This window comes from Saccoglossus kowalevskii, chromosome 17 (genome assembly GCF_978046115.1).
Source record: "Saccoglossus kowalevskii chromosome 17, keSacKowa6.1, whole genome shotgun sequence".
Classification (NCBI taxonomy): domain Eukaryota; kingdom Metazoa; phylum Hemichordata; class Enteropneusta; family Harrimaniidae; genus Saccoglossus; species Saccoglossus kowalevskii.
This window is the reverse complement of record NC_140657.1, coordinates 31,137,241-31,165,206: the sequence shown is the minus strand read 5'-3', so window position 1 is coordinate 31,165,206 and position 27,966 is coordinate 31,137,241. Positions and strand designations below refer to the sequence as shown.

Sequence of the window (27,966 nt, the reverse complement as noted above, 5' to 3'; positions counted from 1 at the left end):
CAATGCTTTGATTTCACGCACGAAGATACTTCAAATTAGTTTATGAGCTGACAATGATTTGTATTTGTATGAGAAAACGTTTAATCTAATTCAAAGCATTAATGAAATACCAAGTTATTACAATGAAATGTTTGAATTGTTTATGTTTTATTTATCTCAGCGATGTGAGAGAGCAACATCTGTTTTTATGTCAACTACGTTTCAAAATTACGCCCGCTAAGGGGGGTTGAACCACCCTTGACCTTAGGATTAAAAGTCCCACGCTCTACCGACTGAGCTAACCGGGCTGCTCAGGATCCTGTCTTTTCGTACTCGATTGTCCCAAACCTCCATAATAAGTCAATGCTTTGATTTCACGCACGAAGATATTTCAAATGAGTTTATGAGCTGACAATGATTTGTATTTTGATGAGAAAACGTTTAATCTAATTCAAAGCATTAATTAAATACCGAGTTATTACAATGAAATATTTGAATTGTTTATGTTTTATTTATCTCAGCGATGTAAGCAAACAATATCTATTTTCATGTGAACAACATTTCAAAATTACGCCCGCTAAGGGGGTTGAACCCTTAACCTTAGAATTAAAAGTCCCTCGCTCTACCGACTGAGCTAACCGGGCTGTTCAGGATCATGCATTTTCGAACTCGATTGTCCCAAACCTCCATAATAAGTCAATGCTTTGATTTCACGCACGAAGATACTTCAAATGAGTCTATGAGCTATCAATGATTTGTATTTTTATGAGAAAACGTTTAATCTAATTCAAAGCATTAATTAAATACCAGGTTATTACAATGAAATGTTTGAATTGTTTATGTTTTATTTATCTCAGCGATGCGAGAGAGCAACATCTGTTTTTATGTCAACTACGTTTCAAAATTACGCCCGCTAAGGGGGTTGAACCCTTGACCTTAGGATTAAAAGTCCCACGCTCTACCGACTGAGCTAACCGGGCTGCTCAGGATCCTGTCTTTTCGTACTCGATTGTTCCAAACCTCCATAATAAGTCAATGCTTTGATATCACGCACGAAGATACTTCAAATGAGTCTATGAGCTGACAATGATTTGTATTTTTTTGAGAAAACGTTTAATCTAATTCAAAGCATTAATTAAATACCGAGTTATTACAATGAAATGTTTGATTTGTTTATGTTTTATTTATCTCAGCGATGTAAGCAAACAATATCTATTTTCATGTGAACAACATTTCAAAATTAAGCCCGCTAAGGGGGTTGAACCCTTAACCTTAGGATTAAAAGTCCCACGCTCTACCGACTGAGCTAACCGGGCTGCGCAGGATCCTGTCTTTTCGTACTCGATTGTCCCAAACCTTCATAATAAGTCAATGCTTTGATTTCACGCACGAAGATACTTCAAATGAGTCTATGAGTTGACAATGATTTGTATTTTTATGAGAAAACGTTTAATCTAATTCAAAGCATTAATTAAATACCGAGTTATTACAATGAAATGTTTGAATTGTTTATGTTTTATTTATCTCAGCGATGTAAGCAAACAATGTCTATTTTCATGTGAACAACGTTTCAAAATTACGGCCGCTAAGGGGGTTGAACCCTTGACCTTAGGATTAAAAGTCCCACGCTCTACCGACTGAGCTAACCGGGCTGCAGAGGATACTGTCTTTTCGTACTCGATTGTCCCAAACCTCCATAATAAGTCAATGCTTTGATTTCACGCACGAAGATACTTCAAATGAGTCTATGAGCTGACAATGATTTGTATTTTTATGAGAAAACGTTTAATCTAATTCAAAGCAATTATTAAATACCGAGTTATTACAATGAAATCGTTGAATTGTTTGTGTTTTATTTATCTCAGCGATGCGAGCGAATAATATCAAGTTATTAGAATGAAATGTTTGAATTGTTTATTTTTCGGACTCTGTCTTTTCGTAGTCGATTGTCCCAAATCTCCATAATAAGTCAATGCTTTGATTTCACGCACGAAGATACTTCAAATGAGTGTATGAGCTGACAATGATTTGTATTTTTATGAGAAAACGTTTAATCTAATTCAAAGCATTAATTAAATACCGAGTTATTATAATGAAATCGTTGAATTGTTTGTGTTTTATTTATCTCAGCGATGCGAGCGAATAATATCAAGTTATTAGAATGAAATGTTTGAATTGCTTATTGTTCGGACTCTGTCTTTTCGTAGTCGATTGTCCCAAACCTCCATAATAAGTCAATGCTTTGATTTCACGCACGAAGATACTTCAAATGAGTCTATGAGCTGACAATGATTTGTATTTTTATGAGAAAACGTTTAATCTAATTCAAAGCAATTATTAAATACCGAGTTATTACAATGAAATATTGAATTGTTTATGTTTTATTTATCTCAGCGATGTGAGATACATCTGTGAGCAACATCTGTTTTTATGTCAACTACGTCGCAAAATCACGCCCGCTAAGGGGGTTGAACCCTTGACCTTAGGATTGAAAGTCCCACGCTCTACCGACTGAGCTAACCAGGCTGCTCTGGATCCTGTCTTTTCGTACTCGATTGTCCCAAACCTCCATAATATGTCAATGCTTTGATTTCACGCACGAAAATACTTCAAATGAGTCTATGAGCTGACAATGATTTGTATTTTTATGAGAAAACGTTTAATCTAATTCAAAGCATTAATTAAATACCGAGTTATTACAATGAAATCGTTGAATTGTTTGTGTTTTATTTATCTCAGCGATGCGAGCGAATAATATCAAGTTATTAGAATGAAATGTTTGAATTGTTTATGTTTCGCACTCTGTCTTTTCGTAGTCGATTGTCCCAAATTTCCATAATAAGTCAATGCTTTGATTTCACGCACGAAGATACTTCAAATGAGTCTATGAGCTGACAATGATTTGTATTTTCATGAGAAAACGTTTAATCTAATTCAAAGCATTAATTAAATACCGAGTTATTACAATGAAATGTTTGAATTGTTTATGTTTTATTTATCTCAGCGATGTAAGCAAACAATATCTATTTTCATGTGAACAACATTTCAAAATTACGCCCGCTAAGGGGGTTGAACCCTCAACCTTATGATTAAAAGTCCCACGCTCTACCGACTGAGCTAACCGGGCTGCTCAGGATCCTGTCTTTTCGTAGTCGATTGTCCCAAACCTCCATAATAAGTCAATGCTTTGATTTCACGCACCAAGATACTTCAAATGAGTTTGTGAGCTGACAATGATTTGTATTTTTATGAGAAAACGTTTAATCTAATTCAAAGCATTAATGAAATACCGAGTTATTACAATGAAATGTTTGTACTGTTTATGTTTTATTTATCTCAGCGATGTGAGCAAAGAATATCTTTTTTATGTGAACCACGTTTCAAAATTACGCCCGCTAAAGGGGTTGAACCCTTGACCTTAGGATTAAAAGACCCACGCTCTATCGACTGAGCTAACCGGGCTGTTCAGGATCATGCATTTTCGAACTCGATTGTCCCAAACCTCCATAATAAGTCAATGCTTTGATTTCACGCACGAAGATACTTCAAATGAGTCTATGAGCTATCAATGATTTGTATTTTTATGAGAAAACGTTTAATCTAATTCAAAGCATTAATTAAATACCGAGTTATTACAATGAAATGTTTGAATTGTTTATGTTTTATTTATCTCAGCGATGCGAGAGAGCAACATCTGTTTTTATGTCAACTACGTTTCAAAATTACGCCCGCTAAGGGCGTTGAACCCTTGACCTTAGGATTAAAAGTCCCACGCTCTATCGACTGAGCTAACCGGGCTGCTCAGGATCCTGTCTTTTCGTACTCGATTGTCCCAAATCTTCATTATAAGTCAATGCTTTGATTTCACGCACGAAGATACTTCAAATTAGTCTATGAGCAGACAATGATTTGTATTTTGATGAGAAAACGTTTAATCTAATTCAAAGAATTAATTAAATACCGAGTTATTACAATGAAATATTTGAATTGTTTATGTTTTATTTATCTCAGCGATGTAAGCAAACAATATCTATTTTCATGTGAACAACATTTCAAAATTACGCCCGCTAAGGGGGTTGAACCCTTAACCTTAGGATTAAAAGTACCACGCTCTACCGACTGAGCTAACCGGGCTGCTCAGGATCCTGTCTTTTCGTAGTCGATTGTCCCAAACCTCCATAATAAGTCAATGCTTTGATTTCACGCACGAAGATACTTCAAATTAGTTTATGAGCTGACAATGATTTGTATTTGTATGAGAAAACGTTTAATCTAATTCAAAGCATTAATGAAATACCAAGTTATTACAATGAAATGTTTGAATTGTTTATGTTTTATTTATCTCAGCGATGTGAGAGAGCAACATCTGTTTTTATGTCAACTACGTTTCAAAATTACGCCCGCTAAGGGGGTTGAACCACCCTTGACCTTAGGATTAAAAGTCCCACGCTCTACCGACTGAGCTAACCGGGCTGCTCAGGATCCTGTCTTTTCGTACTCGATTGTCCCAAACCTCCATAATAAGTCAATGCTTTGATTTCACGCACGAAGATATTTCAAATGAGTTTATGAGCTGACAATGATTTGTATTTTGATGAGAAAACGTTTAATCTAATTCAAAGCATTAATTAAATACCGAGTTATTACAATGAAATATTTGAATTGTTTATGTTTTATTTATCTCAGCGATGTAAGCAAACAATATCTATTTTCATGTGAACAACATTTCAAAATTACGCCCGCTAAGGGGGTTGAACCCTTAACCTTAGAATTAAAAGTCCCTCGCTCTACCGACTGAGCTAACCGGGCTGTTCAGGATCATGCATTTTCGAACTCGATTGTCCCAAACCTCCATAATAAGTCAATGCTTTGATTTCACGCACGAAGATACTTCAAATGAGTCTATGAGCTATCAATGATTTGTATTTTTATGAGAAAACGTTTAATCTAATTCAAAGCATTAATTAAATACCGAGTTATTACAATGAAATTTTTGAATTGTTTATGTTTTATTTATCTCAGCGATGCGAGAGAGCAACATCTGTTTTTATGTCAACTACGTTTCAAAATTACGCCCGCTAAGGGGGTTGAACCCTTGACCTTAGGATTAAAAGTCCCACGCTCTACCGACTGAGCTAACCGGGCTGCTCAGGATCCTGTCTTTTCGTACTCGATTGTTCCAAACCTCCATAATAAGTCAATGCTTTGATATCACGCACGAAGATACTTCAAATGAGTCTATGAGCTGACAATGATTTGTATTTTTTTGAGAAAACGTTTAATCTAATTCAAAGCATTAATTAAATACCGAGTTATTACAATGAAATGTTTGAATTGTTTATGTTTTATTTATCTCAGCGATGTAAGCAAACAATATCTATTTTCATGTGAACAACATTTCAAAATTACGCCCGCTAAGGGGGTTGAACCCTTAACCTTAGGATTAAAAGTCCCACGCTCTACCGACTGAGCTAAGCGGGCTGCGCAGGATCCTGTCTTTTCGTACTCGATTGTCCCAAACCTCCATAATAAGTCAATGCTTTGATTTCACGCACGAAGATACTTCAAATGAGTTTATGAGCTGACAATGATTTGTATTTTTATGAGAAAACGTTTAATCTAATTCAAAGCATTAATGAAATACCGAGTTATTACAATGAAATGTTTGTACTGTTTATGTTTTATTTATCTCAGCGATGTGAGCAAAGAATATCTTTTTTATGTGAACCACGTTTCAAAATTACGCCCGCTAAGGGGGTTGAACCCTTGACCTTAGGATTAAAAGTCCCACGCTCTATCGACTGAGCTAACCGGGCTGCTCAGGATCCTTTCTTTTCGTACTCGATTGTCCCAAATCTTCATTATAAGTCAATGCTTTGATTTCACGCACGAAGATACTTCAAATTAGTCTATGAGCTGACAATGATTTGTATTTTGATGAGAAAACGTTTAATCTAATTCAAAGCATTAATTAAATACCGAGTTATTACAATGAAATATTTGAATTGTTTATGTTTTATTTATCTCAGCGATGTAAGCAAACAATATCTATTTTCATGTGAACAACATTTCAAAATTACGCCCGCTAAGGGGGTTGAACCCTTAACCTTAGGATTAAAAGTACCACGCTCTACCGACTGAGCTAACCGGGCTGCGCAGGATCCTGTCTTTTCGTACTCGATTGTCCCAAACCTCCATAATAAGACAATGCTTTGATTTCACGCACGAAGATACTTCAAATGAGTTTATGAGCTGACAATGATTTGTATTTTTATGAGAAAACGTTTAATCTAATTCAAAGCATTAATGAAATACCGAGTTATTACAATGAAATGTTTGTACTGTTTATGTTTTATTTATCTCAGCGATGTGAGCAAAGAATATCTTTTTTATGTGAACCACGTTTCAAAATTACGCCCGCTAAGGGGGTTGAACCCTTGACCTTAGGATTAAAAGTCCCACGCTCTATCGACTGAGCTAACCGGGCTGCTCAGGATCCTTTCTTTTCGTACTCGATTGTCCCAAATCTTCATTATAAGTCAATGCTTTGATTTCACGCACGAAGATACTTCAAATTAGTCTATGAGCTGACAATGATTTGTATTTTGATGAGAAAACGTTTAATCTAATTCAAAGCATTAATTAAATACCGAGTTATTACAATGAAATATTTGAATTGTTTATGTTTTATTTATCTCAGCGATGTAAGCAAACAATATCTATTTTCATGTGAACAACATTTCAAAATTACGCCCGCTAAGGGGGTTGAACCCTTAACCTTAGGATTAAAAGTACCACGCACTACCGACTGAGCTAACCGGGCTGCTCAGGATCCTGTCTTTTCGTAGTCGATTGTCCCAAACCTCCATAATAAGTCAATGCTTTGATTTCACGCACGAAGATACTTCAAATTAGTTTATGAGCTGACAATGATTTGTATTTGTATGAGAAAACGTTTAATCTAATTCAAAGCATTAATGAAATACCGAGTTATTACAATGAAATGTTTGAATTGTTTATGTTTTATTTATCTCAGCGATGTGAGAGAGCAACATCTGTTTTTATGTCAACTACGTTTCAAAATTACGCCCGCTAAGGGGGTTGAACCACCCTTGACCTTAGGATTAAAAGTCCCACGCTCTACCGACTGAACTAACCGGGCTGCTCAGGATCCTGTCTTTTCGTAGTCGATTGTCCCAAACCTCCATAATAAGTCAATGCTTTGATTTCATGCACGAAGATACTTCAAATGAGTCTATGAGTTGACAATGATTTGTGTTTTCATGAGAAATCGTTTAATCTAATTCAAAGCATTAATTAAATACCGAGTTATTACAATGAAATATTGAATTGTTTATGTTTTATTTATCTCAGCGATGTGAGATACATCTGTGAGCAACATCTGTTTTTATGTCAACTACGTTTCAAAATTACGCCCGCTAAGAGGGTTGAACCCTTGACCTTAGGATTAAAAGTCCCACGCTCTACCGACTGAGCTAACCGGGCTGCTCAGGATCCTGTCTTTTCGTACTCGATTGTCTCAAACCTCCATAATAAGTCAATGCTTTGATTTCACGCACGAAGATACTTCAAATGAGTCTATGAGCTGACAATGATTTGTATTTTTTTGAGAAAACGTGTAATCTAATTCAAAGCATTGATTAAATACCGAGTTATTACAATGAAATGTTTGAATTGTTTATGTTTTATTTATCTCAGCGATGTAAGCAAACAATATCTATTTTCATGTGAACAACATTTCAAAATTACGCCCGCTAAGGGGATTGAACCCTTAACCTTAGAATTAAAAGTCCCACGCTCTACCGACTGAGCTAACCGGGCTGCTCAGGATCCTGTCTTTTCGTACTCGATTGTCCCAAACCTCCATAATAAGTCAATGCTTTGATTTCACGCACGAAGATACTTCAAATGAGTTTATGAGCTGACAATGATTTGTAGTTTTATGAGAAAACGTTTCATCTAATTCAAAGCATTAATGAAATACCGAGTTATTACAATGAAATGTTTGAATTGTTTATGTTTTATTTATCTCAGCGATGTGAGCAAAGAATATCTATTTTTATGTGAACCACGTTTCAAAATTACGCCCGCTAAGGGGGTTGAACCCTTGACCTTAGGATTAAAAGTCCCACGCTCTACCGACTGAGCTAACCGGGCTGCTCTGGATCCTGTCTTTTCGTACTCGATTGTCCCAAACCTCCATAATAAGTCAATGCTTTGATTTCACGCACGAAGATACTTCAAATGAGTCTATGAGCTGACAATGATTTGTATTTTTATGAGAAAACATTTAATCTAAATCAAAGCATTAATTAAATACCGAGTTATTACAATGAAATCGTTGAATTGTTTGTGTTTTAATTATCTCAGCGATGCGAGCGAATAATATCAAGTTATTAGAATGAAATGTTAGAATTGTCTATGTTTCGCACTCTGTCTTTTCGTAGTCGATTGTCCCAAATCTTCATAATAAGTCAATGCTTTGATTTCACGCACGAAGATACTTCAAATGAGTCTATGAGCTGACAATGATTTGTATTTTTTTGAGAAAACGTTTAATCTAATTCAAAGCACTAATTAAATACCGAGTTATTACAATGAAATGTTTATGTTTTATTCATCTCAGCGATGTAAGCAAACAATATCTATTTTCATGTGAACAACATTTCAAAATTACGCGCGCTAAGGGGGTTGAACCCTTGACCTTAGGATTAAAAGTCCCACGTTCTACCGACTGAGCTAACCGGGCTGCTCAGGATCCTGTCTTTTCGTACTCGATTGTCCCAAACCTCCATAATAAGTCAATGCTTTGATTTCACGCACAAAGATACTTCAAATGAGTTTATGAGCTGACAATGATTTGTATTTTCATGAGAAAACGTTTAATCTAATTCAAAGCATTAATTAAATACCGAGTTATTACAATGAAATGTTTATGTTTTATTCAACTCAGCGATGCGAGCGAATAATATCAAGTTATTAGAATGAAATGTTTGAATTGTTTATGTTTCGCACTCTGTCTTTTCGTAGTTGATTGTCCCAATTCTCCATAATAAGTCAATGCTTTGATTTCACGCACGAAGATACTTCAAATGAGTCTATGAGCTGTCAATGATTTGTATTTTTATGAGAAAACGTTTAATCTAATTCAAAGCATTAATTAAATACCGAGTTATTACAATGAAATATTTGAATTGTTTATGTTTTATTTATCTCAGCGATGTAAGCAAACAATATCTATTTTCATGTGAACAACATTTCAAAATTACGCCCGCTAAGGGGGTTGAACCCTTAACCTTAGAATTAAAAGTCCCACGCTCTACCGACTGAGCTAACCGGGCTGTTCAAGATCATGCATTTTCGAACTCGATTGTCCCAAACCTCCATAATAAGTAAATGCTTTGATTTCACGCACGAAGATACTTCAAATGAGTCTATGAGCTATCAATGATTTGTATTTTTATGAGAAAACGTTTAATCTAATTCAAAGCATTAATTAAATACCGAGTTATTACAATGAAATGTTTGAATTGTTTATGTTTTATTTATCTCAGCGATGCGAGAGAGCAACATCTGTTTTTATGTCAACTACGTTTCAAAATTACGCCCGCTAAGGGGGTTGAACCCTTGACCTTAGGATTAAAAGTCCCACGCTCTACCGACTGAGCTAACCAGGCTGCTCAGGATCCTGTCTTTTCGTACTCGATTGTTCCAAACCTCCATAATAAGTCAATGCTTTGATATCACGCACGACGATACTTCAAATGAGTCTATAGGCTGACAATGATTTGTATTTTTTTGAGAAAACGTTTAATCTAATTCAAAGCATTAATTAAATACCGAGTTATTACAATGAAATGTTTGAATTGTTTATGTTTTATTTATCTCAGCGATGTAAGCAAACAATATCTATTTTCATGTGAACAACATTTCAAAATTACGCCCGCTAAGGGGGTTGAACCCTTAACCTTAGGATTAAAAGTCCCACGCTCTACCGACTGAGCTAACCGGGCTGCGCAGGAGGATCCTGTCTTTTCGTACTCGATTGTCCCAAACCTCCATAATAAGTCAATGCTTTGATTTCACGCACGAAGATACTTCAAATGAGTTTATGAGCTGACAATGATTTGTATTTTTATGAGAAAACGTTTAATCTAATTCAAAGCATTAATGAAATACCGAGTTATTACAATGAAATGTTTGTACTGTTTATGTTTTATTTATCTCAGCGATGTGAGCAAAGAATATCTTTTTTATGTGAACCACGTTTCAAAATTACGCCCGCTAAGGGGGTTGAACCCTTGACCTTAGGATTAAAAGTCCCACGCTCTATCGACTGAGCTAACCGGGCTGCTCAGGATCCTTTCTTTTCGTACTCGATTGTCCCAAATCTTCATTATAAGTCAATGCTTTGATTTCACGCACGAAGATACTTCAAATTAGTCTATGAGCTGACAATGATTTGTATTTTGATGAGAAAACGTTTAATCTAATTCAAAGCATTAATTAAATACCGAGTTATTACAATGAAATGTTTGAATTGTTTATGTTTTATTTATCTCAGCGATGTAAGCAAACAATATCTATTTTCATGTGAACAACATTTCAAAATTACGCCCGCTAAGGGGGTTGAACCCTTAACCTTAGGATTAAAAGTACCACGCTCTACCGACTGAGCTAACCGGGCTGCTCAGGATCCTGTCTTTTCGTAGTCGATTGTCCCAAACCTCCATAATAAGTCAATGCTTTGATTTCACGCACGAAGATACTTCAAATTAGTTTATGAGCTGACAATGATTTGTATATGTATGAGAAAACGTTTAATCTAATTCAAAGCATTAATGAAATACCGAGTTATTACAATGAAATGTTTGAATTGTTTATGTTTTATTTATCTCAGCGATGTGAGAGAGCAACATCTGTTTTTATGTCAACTACGTTTCAAAATTACGCCCGCTAAGGGGGTTGAACCACCCTTGACCTTAGGATTAAAAGTCCCACGCTCTACCGACTGAACTAACCGGGCTGCTCAGGATCCTGTCTTTTCGTAGTCGATTGTCCCAAACCTCCATAATAAGTCAATGCTTTGATTTCATGCACGAAGACACTTCAAATGAGTCTATGAGTTGACAATGATTTGTGTTTTCATGAGAAATCGTTTAATCTAATTCAAAGCATTAATTAAATACCGAGTTATTACAATGAAATATTGAATTGTTTATGTTTTATTTATCTCAGCGATGTGAGATACATCTGTGAGCAACATCTGTTTTTATGTCAACTACGTTTCAAAATTACGCCCACTAAGAGGGTTGAACCCTTGACCTTAGGATTAAAAGTCCCACGCTCTACCGACTGAGCTAACCGGGCTGCTCAGGATCCTGTCTTTTCGTACTCGATTGTCTCAAACCTCCATAATAAGTCAATGCTTTGATTTCACGCACGAAGATACTTCAAATGAGTCTATGAGCTGACAATGATTTGTATTTTTTTGAGAAAACGTGTAATCTAATTCAAAGCATTGATTAAATACCGAGTTATTACAATGAAATGTTTGAATTGTTTATGTTTTATTTATCTCAGCGATGTAAGCAAACAATATCTATTTTCATGTGAACAACATTTCAAAATTACGCCCGCTAAGGGGATTGAACCCTTAACCTTAGAATTAAAAGTCCCACGCTCTACCGACTGAGCTAACCGGGCTGCTCAGGATCCTGTCTTTTCGTACTCGATTGTCCCAAACCTCCATAATAAGTCAATGCTTTGATTTCACGCACGAAGATACTTCAAATGAGTTTATGAGCTGACAATGATTTGTAGTTTTATGAGAAAACGTTTAATCTAATTCAAAGCATTAATGAAATACCGAGTTATTACAATGAAATGTTTGAATTGTTTATGTTTTATTTATCTCAGCGATGTGAGCAAAGAATATCTATTTTTATGTGAACCACGTTTCAAAATTACGCCCGCTAAGGGGGTTGAACCCTTGACCTTAGGATTAAAAGTCCCACGCTCTACCAACTGAGCTAACCGGGCTGCTCTGGATCCTGTCTTTTCGTACTCGATTGTCCCAAACCTCCATAATAAGTCAATGCTTTGATTTCACGCACGAAGATACTTCAAATGAGTCTATGAGCTGACAATGATTTGTATTTTTATGAGAAAACATTTAATCTAAATCAAAGCATTAATTAAATACCGAGTTATTACAATGAAATCGTTGAATTGTTTGTGTTTTAATTATCTCAGCGATGCGAGCGAATAATATCAAGTTATTAGAATGAAATGTTAGAATTGTTTATGTTTCGCACTCTGTCTTTTCGTAGTCGATTGTCCCAAATCTTCATAATAAGTCAATGCTTTGATTTCACGCACGAAGATACTTCAAATGAGTCTATGAGCTGACAATGATTTGTATTTTTTTGAGAAAACGTTTAATCTAATTCAAAGCATTAATTAAATACCGAGTTATTACAATGAAATGTTTATGTTTTATTCATCTCAGCGATGTAAGCAAACAATATCTATTTTCATGTGAACAACATTTCAAAATTACGCCCGCTAAGGGGGTTGAACCCTTAACCTTAGGATTAAAAGTCCCACGCTCTACCGACTGAGCTAACCGGGCTGCTCAGGATCCTGTCTTTTCGTACTCGATTGTCCCAAACCTCCATAATATGTCAATGCTTTGATTTCACGCACGAAGATACTTCAAATGAGTCTATGAGCTGACAATGATTTGTATTTTTATGCGAAAACGTTTAATCTAATTCAAAGCATTAATTAAATACCGAGTTATTACAGTGAAATGTTTGAATTGTTTATGTTTTATTTATCTCAGCGATGTAAGCAAACAATATCTATTTTCATGTGAACAACATTTCAAAATTACGCGCGCTAAGGGGGTTGAACCCTTGACCTTAGGATTAAAAGTCCCACGTTCTACCGACTGAGCTAACCGGGCTGCTCAGGATCCTGTCTTTTCGTACTCGATTGTCCCAAACCTCCATAATAAGTCAATGCTTTGATTTCACGCACAAAGATACTTCAAATGAGTTTATGAGCTGACAATGATTTGTATTTTCATGAGAAAACGTTTAATCTAATTCAAAGCATTAATTAAATACCGAGTTATTACAATGAAATGTTTATGTTTTATTCAACTCAGCGATGCGAGCGAATAATATCAAGTTATTAGAATGAAATGTTTGAATTGTTTATGTTTCGCACTCTGTCTTTTCGTAGTTGATTGTCCCAATTCTCCATAATAAGTCAATGCTTTGATTTCACGCACGAAGATACTTCAAATGAGTCTATGAGCTGTCAATGATTTGTATTTTTATGAGAAAACGTTTAATCTAATTCAAAGCATTAATTAAATACCGAGTTATTACAATGAAATATTTGAATTGTTTATGTTTTATTTATCTCAGCGATGTAAGCAAACAATATCTATTTTCATGTGAACAACATTTCAAAATTACGCCCGCTAAGGGGGTTGAACCCTTAACCTTAGAATTAAAAGTCCCACGCTCTACCGACTGAGCTAACCGGGCTGTTCAAGATCATGCATTTTCGAACTCGATTGTCCCAAACCTCCATAATAAGTAAATGCTTTGATTTCACGCACGAAGATACTTCAAATGAGTCTATGAGCTATCAATGATTTGTATTTTTATGAGAAAACGTTTAATCTAATTCAAAGCATTAATTAAATACCGAGTTATTACAATGAAATGTTTGAATTGTTTATGTTTTATTTATCTCAGCGATGCGAGAGAGCAACATCTGTTTTTATGTCAACTACGTTTCAAAATTACGCCCGCTAAGGGGGTTGAACCCTTGACCTTAGGATTAAAAGTCCCACGCTCTACCGACTGAGCTAACCAGGCTGCTCAGGATCCTGTCTTTTCGTACTCGATTGTTCCAAACCTCCATAATAAGTCAATGCTTTGATATCACGCACGACGATACTTCAAATGAGTCTATAGGCTGACAATGATTTGTATTTTTTTGAGAAAACGTTTAATCTAATTCAAAGCATTAATTAAATACCGAGTTATTACAATGAAATGTTTGAATTGTTTATGTTTTATTTATCTCAGCGATGTAAGCAAACAATATCTATTTTCATGTGAACAACATTTCAAAATTACGCCCGCTAAGGGGGTTGAACCCTTAACCTTAGGATTAAAAGTCCCACGCTCTACCGACTGAGCTAACCGGGCTGCGCAGGAGGATCCTGTCTTTTCGTACTCGATTGTCCCAAACCTCCATAATAAGTCAATGCTTTGATTTCACGCACGAAGATACTTCAAATGAGTTTATGAGCTGACAATGATTTGTATTTTTATGAGAAAACGTTTAATCTAATTCAAAGCATTAATGAAATACCGAGTTATTACAATGAAATGTTTGTACTGTTTATGTTTTATTTATCTCAGCGATGTGAGCAAAGAATATCTTTTTTATGTGAACCACGTTTCAAAATTACGCCCGCTAAGGGGGTTGAACCCTTGACCTTAGGATTAAAAGTCCCACGCTCTATCGACTGAGCTAACCGGGCTGCTCAGGATCCTTTCTTTTCGTACTCGATTGTCCCAAATCTTCATTATAAGTCAATGCTTTGATTTCACGCACGAAGATACTTCAAATTAGTCTATGAGCTGACAATGATTTGTATTTTGATGAGAAAACGTTTAATCTAATTCAAAGCATTAATTAAATACCGAGTTATTACAATGAAATGTTTGAATTGTTTATGTTTTATTTATCTCAGCGATGTGAGAGAGCAACATCTGTTTTTATGTCAACTACGTTTCAAAATTACGCCCGCTAAGGGGGTTGAACCACCCTTGACCTTAGGATTAAAAGTCCCACGCTCTACCGACTGAACTAACCGGGCTGCTCAGGATCCTGTCTTTTCGTAGTCGATTGTCCCAAACCTCCATAATAAGTCAATGCTTTGATTTCATGCACGAAGACACTTCAAATGAGTCTATGAGTTGACAATGATTTGTGTTTTCATGAGAAATCGTTTAATCTAATTCAAAGCATTAATTAAATACCGAGTTATTACAATGAAATATTGAATTGTTTATGTTTTATTTATCTCAGCGATGTGAGATACATCTGTGAGCAACATCTGTTTTTATGTCAACTACGTTTCAAAATTACGCCCACTAAGAGGGTTGAACCCTTGACCTTAGGATTAAAAGTCCCACGCTCTACCGACTGAGCTAACCGGGCTGCTCAGGATCCTGTCTTTTCGTACTCGATTGTCTCAAACCTCCATAATAAGTCAATGCTTTGATTTCACGCACGAAGATACTTCAAATGAGTCTATGAGCTGACAATGATTTGTATTTTTTTGAGAAAACGTGTAATCTAATTCAAAGCATTGATTAAATACCGAGTTATTACAATGAAATGTTTGAATTGTTTATGTTTTATTTATCTCAGCGATGTAAGCAAACAATATCTATTTTCATGTGAACAACATTTCAAAATTACGCCCGCTAAGGGGATTGAACCCTTAACCTTAGAATTAAAAGTCCCACGCTCTACCGACTGAGCTAACCGGGCTGCTCAGGATCCTGTCTTTTCGTACTCGATTGTCCCAAACCTCCATAATAAGTCAATGCTTTGATTTCACGCACGAAGATACTTCAAATGAGTTTATGAGCTGACAATGATTTGTAGTTTTATGAGAAAACGTTTAATCTAATTCAAAGCATTAATGAAATACCGAGTTATTACAATGAAATGTTTGAATTGTTTATGTTTTATTTATCTCAGCGATGTGAGCAAAGAATATCTATTTTTATGTGAACCACGTTTCAAAATTACGCCCGCTAAGGGGGTTGAACCCTTGACCTTAGGATTAAAAGTCCCACGCTCTACCAACTGAGCTAACCGGGCTGCTCTGGATCCTGTCTTTTCGTACTCGATTGTCCCAAACCTCCATAATAAGTCAATGCTTTGATTTCACGCACGAAGATACTTCAAATGAGTCTATGAGCTGACAATGATTTGTATTTTTATGAGAAAACATTTAATCTAAATCAAAGCATTAATTAAATACCGAGTTATTACAATGAAATCGTTGAATTGTTTGTGTTTTAATTATCTCAGCGATGCGAGCGAATAATATCAAGTTATTAGAATGAAATGTTAGAATTGTTTATGTTTCGCACTCTGTCTTTTCGTAGTCGATTGTCCCAAATCTTCATAATAAGTCAATGCTTTGATTTCACGCACGAAGATACTTCAAATGAGTCTATGAGCTGACAATGATTTGTATTTTTTTGAGAAAACGTTTAATCTAATTCAAAGCATTAATTAAATACCGAGTTATTACAATGAAATGTTTATGTTTTATTCATCTCAGCGATGTAAGCAAACAATATCTATTTTCATGTGAACAACATTTCAAAATTACGCCCGCTAAGGGGGTTGAACCCTTAACCTTAGGATTAAAAGTCCCACGCTCTACCGACTGAGCTAACCGGGCTGCTCAGGATCCTGTCTTTTCGTACTCGATTGTCCCAAACCTCCATAATATGTCAATGCTTTGATTTCACGCACGAAGATACTTCAAATGAGTCTATGAGCTGACAATGATTTGTATTTTTATGCGAAAACGTTTAATCTAATTCAAAGCATTAATTAAATACCGAGTTATTACAATGAAATCGTTGAATTGTTTGTGTTTTAATTATCTCAGCGATGCGAGCGAATAATATCAAGTTATTAGAATGAAATGTTTCAATTGTTTATGTTTCGCACTCTGTCTTTTCGTAGTCGATTGTCCCAAATCTTCATAATAAGTCAATGCTTTGATTTCACGCACGAAGATACTTCAAATGAGTCTATGAGCTGACAATGATTTGTATTTTTTTGAGAAAACGTTTAATCTAATTCAAAGCATTAATTAAATACCGAGTTATTACAATGAAATGTTTTAATTGTTTATGTTTTATTTATCTCAGCGATGTGAGAGAGCAACATCTGTTTTTATGTCAACTACGTTTCAAAATTTCGCCCGCTAAGGGGGTTGAACCCTTGACATTAGGATTAAAAGTCCGACGCTCTACCGACTGAACTAACCAGGCTGCTCAGGATCCTGTCTTTTTGTACTCGATTGTCCCAAACCTCCATAATAAGTCAATGCTTTGATTTCACGCACGAAGATGCTTCAAATGAGTCTATGAGCTGACAATGATTTGTATTTTTTTGAGAAAACGTTTAATCTAATTCAAAGCATTAATGAAATACCAAGTTATTACAATGAAATGTTTGAATTGTTTATGTTTTATTTATCTCAGCGATGTGAGCAAAGAATATCTATTTTTATGTGAACCACGTTTCAAAATTACGCCCGCTAAGGGGGTTGAACCCTTGACCTTAGGATTAAAAGTCCCACGCTCTACCGACTGAGCTAACCGGGCTGCTCAGGATCCTGTCTTTTCGTACTCGATTGTCCCAAACCTCCATAATAAGTCAATGCTTTGATTTCACGCACGAAGATACTTCAAATGAGTCTATGAGCTGACAATGATTTGTATTTTTATGAGAAAACGTTTAATCTAATTCAAAGCATTAATTAAATACCGAGTTATTACAATGAAATCGTTGAATTGTTTGTGTTTTAATTATCTCAGCGATGCGAGCGAATAATATCAAGTTATTAGAATGAAATGTTTCAATTGTTTATGTTTCGCACTCTGTCTTTTCGTAGTCGATTGTCCCAAATCTTCATAATAAGTCAATGCTTTGATTTCACGCACGAAGATACTTCAAATGAGTCTATGAGCTGACGATGATTTGTATTTTTTTGAGAAAACGTTTAATCTAATTCAAAGCATTAATTAAATACCGAGTTATTACAATGAAATGTTTTAATTGTTTATGTTTTATTTATCTCAGCGATGTGAGAGAGCAACATCTGTTTTTATGTCAACTACGTTTCAAAATTTCGCCCGCTAAGGGGGTTGAACCCTTGACATTAGGATTAAAAGTCCCACGCTCTACCGACTGAACTAAACGGGCTGCTCAGGATCCTGTCTTTTTGTACTCGATTGTCCCAAACCTCCATAATAAGTCAATACTTTGATTTCACGCACGAAGATACTTCAAATGAGTCTATGAGCTGTCAATGATTTCTATTTTTATGAGAAAACGTTTAATCTAATTCAAAGCATTAATTAAATATCAAGTTATTACAATGAAATGTTTGAATTGTTTATGTTTTATTTATATCAGCGATGTAAGCAAACAATATCTATTTTTATATGAACAACGTTTCAAAATTACGCCCGCTAAGGGGGTTGAACCCTTGACCTTAGGATTAAAAGTCCCAAGCTCTAGCGACTGAGCTAACCGGGCTGCTCAGGATCCTCACTTTTCGTACTCGATTGTCCCAAACCTCCATAATAAGTCAATGCTTTGATTTCAAGCACGAAGATACTTCAAACGAGTCTTAACGTAACTCACTATGAGCTGACAATGATTTGTATTTTTATGAGAAAACGTTTAATCTAATTCAAAGCATTAATGAAATACCGAGTTATTACAATGAAATCCTTGAATTGTTTGTGTTTTATTTATATCAGCGATGCGAGCGAATAATATCAAGTTATTACAATGAAATGTTTGAATTGTTTTTTTATTTATCTCAGCGATGTGAGCAAACAATATCTATTTTATGTGAACCACGTTTCACAATTACGGCCACTAAGGAGGTTGAACCATTTACCTTAGGATTAAAAGTCCCACGCTCTACCTACTGAGCTAATCGGGCTGCTCAGCTCTGTATTTTCGTACTCGATTGTCCCAAACCTCCATTATAAGTCAATGCTTTGATTTCACGCACGAAGATACTTCAAATGAGTCTATGAGCTGACAATGATTTGTATTTTTATGAGAAAACGTTAAATCTAATTCAAAGCATTAATTAAATACCGAGTTATTACAATGAAATCGTTGAATTGTTTGTGTTTTATTTATCTCAGCGATGCGAGGGAACAATATCAAGTTATTAGAATGAAATGTTTGAATTGTTTATGTTTCGCACTCTGTCTTTTCGTAGTCGATAGTCCGAAACCTCCATAATAAGTCAATGCTTTGATTTCATGCACGAAGATACTTCAAATGAGTTTATGAGCTGACAATGATTTGTATTTGTATGAGAAAACGTTTAATCTAATTCAAATCATTAATTAAATACCGAGTTATTATAATCAAATATTGAATTGTTTATATTTTATTTATCTCATCGATGTGAGCAAACAATATCTATTTTTATGTGAACCACGTTTCAAAATTACTCCCGCTAAGGGGGTTGAACCCTTGACTTTAGGATTAAAAGTCCCACGCTCTACCGACTGAGCTAACCGGGCTGCTCAGGATCCTGACTTTTCGTACTCGATTGTCCCAAACCTCCATAATAAGTCAATACTTTGATTTCACGCACGAAGATACTTCAAATGAGTCTATGAGCTGTCAATGATTTCTATTTTTATGAGAAAACGTTTAATCTAATTCAAAGCATTAATTAAATATCAAGTTATTACAATGAAATGTTTGAATTGTTTATGTTTTATTTATATCAGCGATGTAAGCAAACAATATCTATTTTTATATGAACAACGTTTCAAAATTACGCCCGCTAAGGGGGTTGAACCCTTGACCTTAGGATTAAAAGTCCCAAGCTCTAGCGACTGAGCTAACCGGGCTGCTCAGGATCCTCACTTTTCGTACTCGATTGTCCCAAACCTCCATAATAAGTCAATGCTTTGATTTCAAGCACGAAGATACTTCAAACGAGTCTTAACGTAACTCACTATGAGCTGACAATGATTTGTATTTTTATGAGAAAACGTTTAATCTAATTCAAAGCATTAATGAAATACCGAGTTATTACAATGAAATCCTTGAATTGTTTGTGTTTTATTTATATCAGCGATGCGAGCGAATAATATCAAGTTATTACAATGAAATGTTTGAATTGTTTTTTTATTTATCTCAGCGATGTGAGCAAACAATATCTATTTTATGTGAACCACGTTTCACAATTACGGCCACTAAGGAGGTTGAACCATTTACCTTAGGATTAAAAGTCCCACGCTCTACCTACTGAGCTAATCGGGCTGCTCAGCTCTGTATTTTCGTACTCGATTGTCCCAAACCTCCATTATAAGTCAATGCTTTGATTTCACGCACGAAGATACTTCAAATGAGTCTATGAGCTGACAATGATTTGTATTTTTATGAGAAAACGTTAAATCTAATTCAAAGCATTAATTAAATACCGAGTTATTACAATGAAATCGTTGAATTGTTTGTGTTTTATTTATCTCAGCGATGCGAGGGAACAATATCAAGTTATTAGAATGAAATGTTTGAATTGTTTATGTTTCGCACTCTGTCTTTTCGTAGTCGATAGTCCGAAACCTCCATAATAAGTCAATGCTTTGATTTCATGCACGAAGATACTTCAAATGAGTTTATGAGCTGACAATGATTTGTATTTGTATGAGAAAACGTTTAATCTAATTCAAATCATTAATTAAATACCGAGTTATTATAATCAAATATTGAATTGTTTATATTTTATTTATCTCATCGATGTGAGCAAACAATATCTATTTTTATGTGAACCACGTTTCAAAATTACTCCCGCTAAGGGGGTTGAACCCTTGACTTTAGGATTAAAAGTCCCACGCTCTACCGACTGAGCTAACCGGGCTGCTCAGGATCCGGTCTTTTTGTACTCCATTGTCCCAAACCTCCATAACAAGTGAATGCTTTGATTTCACGCACGAAGATACTTGAAATGAGTCTATGAGCTGTCAATGATTTGTATTTTTATGAGAAAACGTTTAATCTAATTCAAAGCATTAATTAAATACCGAGTTATTACAATGAAATGTTAGAATTGTTTATGTTTTATTTATCTCAGCGATGTGAGAGAGCAACATCTGTTTTTATGTCAACTACGTTTCAAAATTACGCCCGCTAAGGGGGTTGAACCCTTGACCTTAGGATTAAAAGTCCCACGCTCTACCGACTGAGCTATCCGGGCTGCTCAGGATCCTGTTTTTTCGTACTCGATGGTCCCAAACCTCCATAATAAGTCAATACTTTGATTTCACGCACGAAGATACTTCAAATGAGTCTATGAGCTGTCAATGATTTTTATTTTTATGAGAAAACGTTTAATCTAATTCAAAGCATTAATTAAATACCGAGTTATTACAATGAAATGTTTGAATTGTTTATGTTTTATTTATCTCAGCGATGTAAGCAAACAATATCTATTTTCATGTGAACAACGTTTCAAAATTACGCCCGCTAAGGGGGTTGAAACCTTGACCTTAGGATTAAAAGTCCCACGCTCTACCGACTGAGCTAACCGGGCTGATCAGGGATGTCTTTTCGTACTCGATTGTCCCAAACCTCCATAATAAGTCAATGCTTTGATTTCAAACACGAAGATACTTCAAACGCGTATTAACGTAACTCACTATGAGCTGACAATGATTTGTATTTTGATGAGAAAACGTTTAATCTAATTCAAAGCATTAATGAAATACCGAGTTATTACAATGAAATCGTTGAATTGTTTATGTTTTATTTATATCAGCGATGCGAGCGAATAATATCAAGTTATTACAATGAAATGTTTGAATTGTTTTTTTTTATTTATCTCAGCGATGTAAGCAAACAATATCTATTTTTATGTGAACAACGTTTCAAAATTACGCCCGCTAAGGGGGTTGAACCCTTGACTTTAGGATTAAAAGTCCCACGCTCTACCGACTGAGCTAACCGGGCTGTTCAGGATCATGTATTTTCGAACTCGATTGTCCCAAACCTCCATAATAAGTCAATGCTTTGATTTCACTCACGAAGATACTTCAAATGAGTCTATGAGCTGTCAATGATTTGTATTTTTATGAGAAAACGTTTAATCAATGCTTTGATTTCAAGCACGAAGATACTTCAAATGAGTCTATGAGTTGACAACGATTTGTATATTTATGAGAAAACGTTTAATCTAATTCAAATCATTAATTAAATACCGAGTTATTACAATGAAATATTGAATTGTTTATGTTTTATTTATCTCAGCGATGTGAGCAAACAATATCTATTTTAATGTGAACAACGTTTCAAAATTACGCCCGCTAAGGAGGTTGAACCCTTGACTTTAGGATTAAAAGACCCACGCTCTACCGACTGAGCTAACCGGGCTGCTCAGGATTCTGTTTTTTCGTACTCGATTGTCCCAAACCTCCATAATAAGTCAATACTTTGATTTCACGCACGAAGATACTTCAAATGAGTCTATGAGCTGTCAATGATTTGTATTTTTATGAGAAAACGTTTAATCTAATTCAAAGCATTAATTAAATACCGAGTTATTACAATGAAATGTTTGAATTGTTTATGTTTTATTTATCTCAGCGATGTAAGCAAACAATATCTATTTTCATGTGAACAACGTTTCAAAATTACGCACGCTAAGGGGGTTGAACCCTTGACCTTAGAATTAAAAGTCCCACGCTCTACCGACTGAGCTAACCGGGCTGCTCAGCATCCTGTCTTTTCGTACTCGATTGTCCCAAACCTCCATAATAAGTCAATGCTTTGATTTCATGCACGAATATACTTCAAATGAGTCTTTGAGCTGTCAATGATTTGTATTTTTATGAGAAAACGTTTAATCTAATTCAAAGCATTAATTAAATACCGAGTTATTACAATGAAATGTTTTAATTGTTTATGTTTTATTTATCTCAGCGATGTGAGAGAGCAACATCTGTTTTTATGTCAACTACGTTTCAAAATTACGCCCGTTAAGGGGGTTGAACCCTTGACCTTAGGATTAAAAGTCCCACGCTCTACCGACTGAGCTAACCGGGCTGCTCAGGATCCTGTCTTTTCGCACTCGATTGTCCCAAACCTCCATAATCAGTCAATGCTTTGATTTCAAGCACGAAGATACTTCAAATGAATCTATGAGTTGACAACGATTTGTATTTTTCTGAGAAAACGTTTAATCTAATTCAAAGCATTAATTAAATACCGAGTTATTACAATGAAATATTGAACTGTTTATGTTTTATTTATCTCAGCGATGTGAGCAAACAATATCTATTTTCATGTGAACCACGTTTCAAAATTACGCCCGCTAATGGGGTTGAACCCTTGATCTTAGGATTAAAAGTCCCACGCTCTTCGACTGTGCTAACCAGGCTGCTCAGGATCCTGTCTTTTCGTACTCGATTGTCCCAAACCTCCATAATAAGTCACTGCTTTGATTTCACGTACGAAGATACTTCAAATGAGTCTATGAGCTGTCAATGATTTGTATTTTTATGAGAAAACGTTTAATCTAATTCAAAGCATTAATTAAATACCGAGTTATTACAATGAAATGTTTGAATTGTTTATGTTTTATTTATCTCAGCGATGTGAGAGAACAACGTCTATTTTTATGTCAACTACGTTTCAAAATAACGCCCGCTAACGGGGTTGAACCCTTGACCTTAGGATTAAAAGTCCCACGCTCTACCGACTGAGCTAACCGGGCTGCTCAGTATCCCGTCTTTTCGTACTCGATTGTCCCAAACCTACATAATAAGTCAATGTTTTGATTTCTCGCACGAAGGAAGTTCAAATGAGTCTTAAAGTAACTTACTATGAGCTGACATTGATTTGTATTATTATGAGAAAACGTTTAATCTAATTCAAAGCATTAATGAAATACCGAGTTATTACAATGAAATCGTTGAATTGTTTGTGTTTTATTTATCTCAGCGATGCGAGCAAATAATATCAAGTTATTACAATGAAATGTTTGAATTGTTTATGTTTCGGACTCTGTCTTTTCGTAGTCGATTGTTCCAAATCGTTGAATTGTTTGTGTTTTATTTATTTCAGCGATGCGAGCGAATAATATCAAGTTATTAGAATGAAATGTTTGAATTGTTTATTTTTCGGACTCTGTCATTTCGTAGTCGATTGTCCCAAATCTCCATAATAAGTCAATGCTTTGATTTCACGTACGAAGATACTTCAAATGAGTCTATGAGCTGTCAATGATTTGTATTTTTATGAGAAAACGTTTAATCTAATTCAAAGCATTAATTAAATACCGAGTTATTACAATGAAATGTTTGAATTGTTTATGTTTTATTTATCTCAGCGATGTGAGAGAACAACATCTATTTTTATGTCAACTACGTTTCAAAATTACGCCCGCTAAGGGGGTTGAACCCTTGACTTTAGGATTAAAAGTCCCACGCTCTACCGACTGAGCTAACCGGGCTGTTCAGGATCATGTATTTTCGAACTCGATTGTCCCAAACCTACATAATAAGTCAATGCTTTGATTTCACTCACGAAGATACTTCAAATGAGTCTATGAGCTGTCAATGATTTGTATTTTTATGAGAAAACATTTAATCTAATTCAAAGCATTAATTAAATACCGAGTTATTACAACGAAATGTTTGAATTGTTTATGTTTTATTTATCTCAGCGATGTAAGCAAACAATATCTATTTTCATGTGAACAACGTTTCAAAATTACGCCCGCTAAGGGGGTTGAACCCTTGACCTTAGGATTAAAAGTCCCACGCTCTACCGACTGAGCTAACCGGGCTGCTCAGGATCCTGTCTTTTCGTACTCGATTGTCCCAAACCTCCATAATAAGTCAATGCCTTGATTTCAAACACGAAGATACTTCAAACGCGTCTTAACGTAACTCACTATGAGCTGACAATGATTTGTATTTTTATGAGAAAACGTTTAATCTAATTCAAAGCATTAATGAAATACCGAGTTATTACAATGAAATCGTTGAATTGTTTGTGTTTTATTTATATCAGCGATGCGAGCGAATAATATCAAGTTATTACAATGAAATGTTTGAATTGTTTTTTTTTTTTATTTATCTCAGCGATGTGAGCAAACAATATCTATTTTATGTGAACCACGTTTTAAAATTACGGCCGCTAAGGAGGTTGAACCATTTACCTTAGGATTAAAAGTCCCACGCTCTACCTACTGAGCTAATCGGGCTGCTCAGACTGTATTTTCGTACTCGATTGTCCCAAACCTCCATAATAAGTCAATGCTTTGATTTCACGCACGAAGATACTTCAAATGAGTCTATGAGCTGACAATAATTTGTATTTTTCTGAGAAAACGATTTATCTAATTCAAAGATTTAATCAAGTAACGAGTTATTACAATGAAATGTTTGAATTTTTTATGTTTTATTTATCTCAGCGATGTAAGCAAACAATATCTGTTTTTACGTCAACTACGTTTCAAAATTACGCCCGCTAAGGGTGTTGAACCCTTGACCTTAGGATTAAAAGTCCCACGCTCTACCGACTGAGCTAACCGGGCTGCTCAGGATCCTGTCTTTTCGTACTCGATTGTCCCAAACCTCCATAATAAGTCAATGCTTTGATTTCATGCACGAAGATACTTCAAACGCGTCTTAACGTAACTCACTATGAGCTGACAATGATTTGTATTTTTATGAGAAAACGTTTAATCTAATTCAAAGCATTAATTAAATACCGAGTTATTACAATGAAATCGTTGAATTGTTTGTGTTTTATTTATATCAGCGATGCGAGCGAATAATATCAAGTTATTACAATGAAATGTTTGAATTGTTTTTTTTATTTATCTCAGCGATGTGAGCAAACAATATCTATTTTTATGTGAACCACGTTTCAAAATTACGGCCGCTAAGGAGGTTGAACCATTTACCTTAGGATTAAAAGTCCCACGCTCTACCTACTGAGCTAATCGGGCTGCTCAGACTGTATTTTCGTACTCGATTGTCCCAAACGTCCATAATAAGTCAATGCTTTGATTTCACGCACGAAGATACTTCAAATGAGTCTATGAGCTGACAGTGATTTGTATTTTTATGAGAAAACGTTTAATCTAATTCAAAGCATTAATTAAATACCGAGTTATTACAATGAAATGTTTGAATTGTTTATGTTTTATTTATCTCAGCGATGTGAGAGAGCAACATCTGTTTTTATGTCAACTACGTTTCAAAATTACGCCCGCTAAGGGGGTTGAACCCTTGACCTTAGGATTAAAAGTCCCACGCTCTACCGACTGAGCTAACCGGGCTGCTCAGGATCCTGTCTTTTCGTACTCGATTGTCCCAAACCTCCATAATAAGTCAATGCTTTGATTTCATGCACGAAGATACTTCAAACGCGTCTTAACGTAACTCACTATGAGCTGACAATGATTTGTATTTTTATGAGAAAACGTTTAATCTAATTCAAAGCATTAATGAAATACCGAGTTATTACAATGAAATCGTTGAATTGTTTGTGTTTTATTTATATCAGCGATGCGAGGGAATAATATCAAGTTATTACAATGAAATGTTTGAAATGTTTTTTTTTAATTATCTCAGCGATGTGAGCAAACAGTATCTATTTTATGTGAACCACGTTTCAAATTACGGCCGCTAAGGAGGTTGAACCATTTACCTTAGGATTAAAAGTTTCACGCTCTACCTACTGAGCTAATCGGGCTGCTCAGACTCTGTATTTTCGTACTCGATTGTCCCAAACCTCCATAATAAGTCAATGCTTTGATTTCACGCACGAAGATACTTCAAATGAGTCTATGAGCTGACAATTATTTGTATTTTTCTGAGAAAACGATTTATCTAATTCAAAGAATTAATCAAGTACCGAGTTATTACAATGAAATGTTTGAATTGTTTATGTTTTATTTATCTCAGCGATGTAAGCAAACAATATCTATTTTTATGTGAACAACGTTTCAAAATTACGCCCGCTAAGGGGGTTGAACCCTTGGCCTTAGGATTAAAAGTCCCACGCTCTACCGACTGAGCTAACCGGGCTGTTCAGAATAATCACATTTCGTGCTCGATTGTCCTAAACCTCCATAATAAGTCAATGCTTTGATTTCAAGCACGAAGATACTTCAAATGAGTCTATGAGCTGTCAATGATTTGTATTTTTATGAGAAAACATTTAATCTAATTCAAAGCATTAATTAAATACCGAGTTATTACAATGAAATGTTTGAATTGTTTATGTTTTATTTATCTCAGCGATGTGAGAGAGCAAAATCTGTTTTTATGTGAACCACGTTTCAAAATTACGCCCGCTAAGGGGGTTGAACCCTTGACCTTAGGATTAAAAGTCCCACGCTCTTCCGACTGTGCTAACCGGGCTGCTCAGGATCCTGTCTTTTCGTACTCGATTGTCCCAAACCTCCATAATAAGTCACTGCTTTGATTTCACGCACGAAGATACTTCAAATGAGTCTATGAGCTGACAATGATTTGTATTTTTAAGAAAAAACGTTTAATCTAATTCAAAGCATTAATTAAACACCGAGTTATTACAATGAAATCGTTGAATTGTTTGTGTTTTATTTATATCAGCGATGCGAGCGAATAATATCAAGTTATTACAATGAAATGTTTGAATTGTTTTTTATTTATCTCAGCGATGTGAGCAAACAATATCTATTTTATGTGAACCACGTTTCAAAATTACGGCCGCTAAGGAGGTTGAACCATTTACCTTAGGATTAAAAGTCCCACGCTCTACCTACTGAGCTAATCGGGCTGCTCAGACTCTGTATTTTCGTACTCGATTGTCCCAAACCTCCATAATAAGTCAATGCTTTGATTTCACGCACGAAGATACTTCAAATGAGTCTATGAGCTGACAATGATTTGTATTTTTATGAGAAAACGTTTAATCTAATTCAAAGCATTAATTAAATACCGAGTTATTACAATGAAATGTTTGAATTGTTTATGTTTTATTTATCTCAGCGATGTAAGCAAACAATATCTATTTTCATGTGAACAACGTTTCAAAATTACGCCAGCTAAGGTGGTTGAGCCCTTGACCTTAGGA

General features: G+C 35.3%; 23 non-coding genes across 23 annotated transcripts; all 23 read right to left on the bottom strand.

The window, feature by feature from the left end:
- Positions 1-886: 886 nt before the first annotated feature.
- TRNAK-UUU (transfer RNA lysine (anticodon UUU)) lies at positions 887-959 on the bottom strand. Its single transcript has one exon. It is a non-coding gene; the product is annotated as a tRNA-Lys (tRNA).
- Positions 960-1,222: 263 nt separating this feature from the next.
- Positions 1,223-1,295, bottom strand: TRNAK-UUU (transfer RNA lysine (anticodon UUU)). Its single transcript has one exon. It is a non-coding gene; the product is annotated as a tRNA-Lys (tRNA).
- A 1,137-nt stretch (positions 1,296-2,432) lies between these two features.
- Positions 2,433-2,505, bottom strand: TRNAE-UUC (transfer RNA glutamic acid (anticodon UUC)). The gene has a single exon. It is a non-coding gene; the product is annotated as a tRNA-Glu (tRNA).
- A 2,546-nt stretch (positions 2,506-5,051) lies between these two features.
- Positions 5,052-5,124, bottom strand: TRNAK-UUU (transfer RNA lysine (anticodon UUU)). Its single transcript has one exon. It is a non-coding gene; the product is annotated as a tRNA-Lys (tRNA).
- A 263-nt stretch (positions 5,125-5,387) lies between these two features.
- Positions 5,388-5,460, bottom strand: TRNAK-UUU (transfer RNA lysine (anticodon UUU)). The gene has a single exon. It is a non-coding gene; the product is annotated as a tRNA-Lys (tRNA).
- A 2,288-nt stretch (positions 5,461-7,748) lies between these two features.
- On the bottom strand, positions 7,749-7,821 carry TRNAK-UUU (transfer RNA lysine (anticodon UUU)). Its single transcript has one exon. It is a non-coding gene; the product is annotated as a tRNA-Lys (tRNA).
- Positions 7,822-8,084: 263 nt separating this feature from the next.
- TRNAK-UUU (transfer RNA lysine (anticodon UUU)) lies at positions 8,085-8,157 on the bottom strand. The gene has a single exon. It is a non-coding gene; the product is annotated as a tRNA-Lys (tRNA).
- A 1,447-nt stretch (positions 8,158-9,604) lies between these two features.
- Positions 9,605-9,677, bottom strand: TRNAK-UUU (transfer RNA lysine (anticodon UUU)). The gene has a single exon. It is a non-coding gene; the product is annotated as a tRNA-Lys (tRNA).
- Positions 9,678-9,940: 263 nt separating this feature from the next.
- Positions 9,941-10,013, bottom strand: TRNAK-UUU (transfer RNA lysine (anticodon UUU)). Its single transcript has one exon. It is a non-coding gene; the product is annotated as a tRNA-Lys (tRNA).
- Positions 10,014-11,633: 1,620 nt separating this feature from the next.
- On the bottom strand, positions 11,634-11,706 carry TRNAK-UUU (transfer RNA lysine (anticodon UUU)). The gene has a single exon. It is a non-coding gene; the product is annotated as a tRNA-Lys (tRNA).
- A 263-nt stretch (positions 11,707-11,969) lies between these two features.
- On the bottom strand, positions 11,970-12,042 carry TRNAK-UUU (transfer RNA lysine (anticodon UUU)). Its single transcript has one exon. It is a non-coding gene; the product is annotated as a tRNA-Lys (tRNA).
- Positions 12,043-12,561: 519 nt separating this feature from the next.
- On the bottom strand, positions 12,562-12,634 carry TRNAK-UUU (transfer RNA lysine (anticodon UUU)). Its single transcript has one exon. It is a non-coding gene; the product is annotated as a tRNA-Lys (tRNA).
- A 1,191-nt stretch (positions 12,635-13,825) lies between these two features.
- On the bottom strand, positions 13,826-13,898 carry TRNAK-UUU (transfer RNA lysine (anticodon UUU)). Its single transcript has one exon. It is a non-coding gene; the product is annotated as a tRNA-Lys (tRNA).
- A 263-nt stretch (positions 13,899-14,161) lies between these two features.
- On the bottom strand, positions 14,162-14,234 carry TRNAK-UUU (transfer RNA lysine (anticodon UUU)). Its single transcript has one exon. It is a non-coding gene; the product is annotated as a tRNA-Lys (tRNA).
- Positions 14,235-15,518: 1,284 nt separating this feature from the next.
- Positions 15,519-15,591, bottom strand: TRNAK-UUU (transfer RNA lysine (anticodon UUU)). The gene has a single exon. It is a non-coding gene; the product is annotated as a tRNA-Lys (tRNA).
- A 263-nt stretch (positions 15,592-15,854) lies between these two features.
- Positions 15,855-15,927, bottom strand: TRNAK-UUU (transfer RNA lysine (anticodon UUU)). Its single transcript has one exon. It is a non-coding gene; the product is annotated as a tRNA-Lys (tRNA).
- A 519-nt stretch (positions 15,928-16,446) lies between these two features.
- On the bottom strand, positions 16,447-16,519 carry TRNAK-UUU (transfer RNA lysine (anticodon UUU)). Its single transcript has one exon. It is a non-coding gene; the product is annotated as a tRNA-Lys (tRNA).
- Positions 16,520-17,383: 864 nt separating this feature from the next.
- Positions 17,384-17,456, bottom strand: TRNAK-UUU (transfer RNA lysine (anticodon UUU)). The gene has a single exon. It is a non-coding gene; the product is annotated as a tRNA-Lys (tRNA).
- Positions 17,457-22,862: 5,406 nt separating this feature from the next.
- Positions 22,863-22,935, bottom strand: TRNAK-UUU (transfer RNA lysine (anticodon UUU)). The gene has a single exon. It is a non-coding gene; the product is annotated as a tRNA-Lys (tRNA).
- A 1,671-nt stretch (positions 22,936-24,606) lies between these two features.
- Positions 24,607-24,679, bottom strand: TRNAK-UUU (transfer RNA lysine (anticodon UUU)). The gene has a single exon. It is a non-coding gene; the product is annotated as a tRNA-Lys (tRNA).
- Positions 24,680-25,359: 680 nt separating this feature from the next.
- On the bottom strand, positions 25,360-25,432 carry TRNAK-UUU (transfer RNA lysine (anticodon UUU)). Its single transcript has one exon. It is a non-coding gene; the product is annotated as a tRNA-Lys (tRNA).
- Positions 25,433-26,109: 677 nt separating this feature from the next.
- TRNAK-UUU (transfer RNA lysine (anticodon UUU)) lies at positions 26,110-26,182 on the bottom strand. Its single transcript has one exon. It is a non-coding gene; the product is annotated as a tRNA-Lys (tRNA).
- Positions 26,183-26,860: 678 nt separating this feature from the next.
- TRNAK-UUU (transfer RNA lysine (anticodon UUU)) lies at positions 26,861-26,933 on the bottom strand. The gene has a single exon. It is a non-coding gene; the product is annotated as a tRNA-Lys (tRNA).
- Between the last annotated feature and the right edge of the window lie 1,033 nt (positions 26,934-27,966).